The sequence below is a fragment of the Mus caroli genome, chromosome 4, assembly GCF_900094665.2.
Source record: "Mus caroli chromosome 4, CAROLI_EIJ_v1.1, whole genome shotgun sequence".
Taxonomy (NCBI): domain Eukaryota; kingdom Metazoa; phylum Chordata; class Mammalia; order Rodentia; family Muridae; genus Mus; species Mus caroli.
In genome coordinates, this window is record NC_034573.1 from 81,645,578 (window position 1) to 81,650,215 (window position 4,638).

A 4,638-nucleotide genomic window follows, 5' to 3' on the forward strand; every position below is an offset into this window, starting at 1 on the left:
CACACAATGGCAGCAGAGAATACTGGTAAGAAAATGTTAGTGGCAATAAATACATCTATTAATCTTTTTCCAATAGATGGTGGCAGAATAACCAGAACTTATCAAATAGAACTTAAGGAACTAAGTGTGCACCATTGACTAGAGGGCCTGAACCAGCCTTAGGAAGAGGGCCATGTGGAGGAAAGAGGTTGCCCTAGTTGCCAAAAGAGCTTGTGAACTAAGTGTGGGGTATGTTTAAAGCCAGCAGACCAGATGACCCAAGGGAACACATACTCTTCTGATGCAGGCAAAGTAGGTGGAAATCTCATAGGTTATGACAATTTGCCCGAGGGGGAAAAATAGATAGCTAATTTTACAGTGGGATGGATACTTTTTATATTTCTTTTATTTTTTATTTTTCTTCTGAAATATATTAATTCTTCAGAAAGATCTTGACTTGGACACTTGGTCAATTTAGTAAGACTTTAATTTTGCAAAAAGAAGCGTTCTCATAATGATTTTTCAGAGTGGATAAATAAGTAGATACCACCTGTACATTAACCAGCATTACTAATTTAATATTTACTGCCAACTTTTTAGAGTCCCTCCCTCCCTCCCCCATCCCTCTCTCTCTCCCTCCCTCCCTCCCTCTCAACACCCTTCACTCATGGTTTCTTTACTTCTCAAAGTCCTAAGAAGTCCTCTTTTCGTAGGGAACAAAACAAAGTTCCTACTGGTGTTACTTCTTCCTTTCCTGAAGAAACATCTGAGGGATTAAGAGAGACAACCACAGAAGAATTACTGGAACCTCTGAGGACATTACATTCATTAATGTAAGCTTTGAGAAAAAAAAATCCCAGTTGTCTTCATTTGTTGGTAGAACAAAGAGAAAAATAATAAACCAGAAGACAATAAAATATTAAAGAGCTCTGAACTTTGTTCTTGGCTTTCTTAATCTAGGGAGCAGTTTCCAAGGCTCTAAGCAATTACCAAGTGACAGAGTCATCTAAAATCAATACTGCATACTTGTGTAAGCCCTGGACATCAGATTGCAAGACCAGTGCCCAACCTGGCCCAGAGATTAATGAGTTTGCTGAGCAATGAAATCTAACTATCTGGTCACACCTTTTTCTTGGCATAATCAGCAGCCAAGATGAAGGCTGACTGGTGTGGAGGCTATGACCTAAAATGGTCAACAAAAATGCTGAGATCATGCATGTGTATCAAAAGATCAGATGGGAAGCTGTCCAAAGGACCTTTTGACCGTAATACCAGGAACCCAAGTTCATGTGGATACCAGGTACTACTGTGGCTTACAGAATCGATGTCTCTCACACACAAGGCACTCATCCACACAAAAACAAGTAGCAGGTGAGGTACTGCTACTTAAATACTTAAAAGAACTAAATTGAGGTAGAATGCTATTTCTGTAAATGTTTTTGTAACCACAAAAAAATCTGAAGTTTGAAGAGGGACGTGTTGAACATATTTCTTTAAATTCAAGTTCATTTTATCCTGGGCTTAATTACATCCATTGACATTAGACCAACTTATCTTCATGATCAACTTCCTGAGGGCATCCTTGTTTGATGCCATCTGTCAGTGTCGGATTCACTTCAACTAGTCTAGGAAGCCATGAAACCCAATCTGTGCACCTCCAGTCACATAGAAAGGCAAAAAGAGACCATTCTAAGGACTGTTGTTCAGAGTGGGCCCTCTTGAAATTCAAGAGATGATGGCACAGAAACTGAAACACACACCCAACAACAGGCAGTAATTGGGACACAGGTAGAGTAGGCTGGAAAGCTGTTAGTGTCATTGATAAGCATCTTGTATGGTAATAGTTCTTCTCTGTGGGGCAGGAAAAAAGGTTCTTAACAAAATCTTACACACAGAAACAAATGTCCTCTTTGTCACTGTGGCTGTGCAAAAGATATAGGTAGTCCCATAATGGAACCATTCATATGCCTTGGGAATGTACACAGAGCCACTGCCTATTTGTCACATCCACCCTGAAGGTAAGAACAAGATTATGATCACTGTTAAATAAACCAACTCCTAGTTGGAGGGTACTGATAACTTTTAAGGTTGGTTATAATTGTTTCTCACACCTCAGGGTTGTTTTTGTTTTGTTTATTTGTTTTTTAATCATCAGTATCTCATGCACAAAGAAGAAAATGGAATAGTCAAAAAATATAGAAGTAGAAACTGGGCACACACCCACCTTGTGTGCTCATGAGCGCACCCATACATACATACATACATACACACACACACACACTACACACACATACACACACCACACACATACAACACATGCATATACCATAAAACACACCACATACACATAGCACACATACATACTACAAAACACAGCACACACACATACACACACCACACACATACAACACATGCATATACCATAAAACACACCACATACACATAGCACACATACATACTACAAAACACAGCACACACACATACACACACCATGAAATAAATAAAGCAGGACACCATAATGACTGGTATTAAGTACTGAGATGGAAACTATCATAGTATGTCATATTGAGGGTTATCACATGGACTTCTCAGGCAGTATACTTAATATAACTTATGGTCATATCTTTTAGATTTTCACATTACCTTTCCACATGGCAAAAGAAAGATGATTCTTGTATGTGTTGGGGGTGGGCATGTGTCTGAGTACACACAAGTGGAAGTCAAAAACAGACATTGAGCCTTTAATTTTGAGAGATCCTTCTTGTAGTTCACAAATTAGCTAGACTACTGTGTCAGAAAACTTAGGGATCCTCCTGTCTTCTTCTTTCCCAGTGCTGGGATTATGGATTCCATTGCTCTATCAGGCTGCTTGTTCCATGGGTTCCAGGGATCTGACAGTACTTAACAACCGAGTCATCTTTCTGAACCCAGTGGTTGATGTTTGTTGTTTTCTTTTCTCCCCCTTTCTTTAATATTTTCTTCTCTTTTACCCCTCCTCTCTCTTCCTCTCCTTCCCTTCCCTTTACTCACTTCTCTTTCGAGACAACATCTCATGTAGCTTAGGATGGCCTCCAAATCACCATGTAGCTGATGTAGGCCTCAAATGCCTGATCATCCTGCCTCTACCTGAGACTACATGCATCTATTACCAACCCTTCTCCTCATTTTACGTAATATATTGTCATACCTATTCATAGTTAGAACTCTATATACCAACGAGAAAAGATGCCCATGTATATGTGAGAGAGATAGGTGCTTGAAAGGGAGGACCTCAGATTGTAGCTCAGTGGCACAATGCCGGCTGGGCATGTATGGTGCACTTGGTCCCATCGCTGGAATCACTAAAGCCAAAGGAGATAGGTACAAAGCAGTTTGTAATTTATTGAAGTATAGGCCCAGTCACTTTTAAAGAGAAGGTAATAAGGGAGCTGGAAACACGGCTGAGGTTAAGCACTGATTGCTCGTTCAGAGGTCCTCAGTTCAATTCCCAGCAACTACATGAAGTCTCAAAACCATGTATAACAGGATCTGGTGGATGCCATCTTCTGACCGGCAAGCATTCATATTGACCCTTATATATGTAAAAAAAATAATTAACTAAAAAAATTCACCTTTTCAGGGGACATGGGGAGGCGGTGATAACTACCCTGCAAGTCTAAAACTTTTATATTGGACTTTAGTTGATTTCTCATTGTTTGTTAGATGATTATCATTAAGACGATTGGTTCAGATACAGTGGAACACAGGTTTTATAAGTTAAAGCTAGGTGCTTTTCCGCTAACATTAAGTAATGGGCTTTTTCTAGATCATATGCAAATAAGCTAATGGAAAGAGCTTTTTAAGTTGTAAGCATTCCCCAATATAACGTTGTCTCATGCCACTGGTGCAAACAATGGTTTATTTACTTTGGCTTCTCCATGTGGTATCTGATTTGTGTATAACATATACTTAAAGTCGTCACAGAAATAATTCATGATGTTCAGTTGACAGTGCTATGACTTCTGGAATGCTTTTTCTCTTAAAAAGTCATAAAACAATACACTAGGAAATTAATTTATTGGCAGGTGTGCACTTTAGAGCTCTCAGAGAAAAGGGAAGGCAACCAAGCCTGCTTTTTAATTTGAGATAAAAAACAAATTTGAGGGCACCTGATGTAATCCGTGGAAATAAGCACAGTGCACTTAGGCAAGGTAGATGTCTTTGGCAGTCTTTTATTTCTTTTATATTTATTATTACTTCTATTTATTGTTACTATTATTGTTGTTGTTACTATTGAAAACCAGATGCATGGTGTGTGTGGCTGTGTGGAATGTGTAGGAATGTGGATGCTACGACACACATGTGGAGATCAGCGGACAGCCGTTTTTCTCCATCTACATTCATGTGTGTTCCAAGGATCAAACTTGGGTTGCCAGGCTTGCTTGACTGAGCCATCTCACTTACCCATTTTTTTTCTAAGTTCTTTTTTTTCTTTTCTTTTTTTTCATTTGAATTCTTTTAATTTTTATTTTTTAATTAGGTATTTGCTACATTTACATTTCAAATGCTATCACAAAAGTCCCCCAGACCCTCCCCCCTACTCCCCTACCCACCCACTCCTACTTCTTAGCCCTGGCATTCCCCGTACTGAGGCATATAAAGTCTGCAAGACCAAGGGGC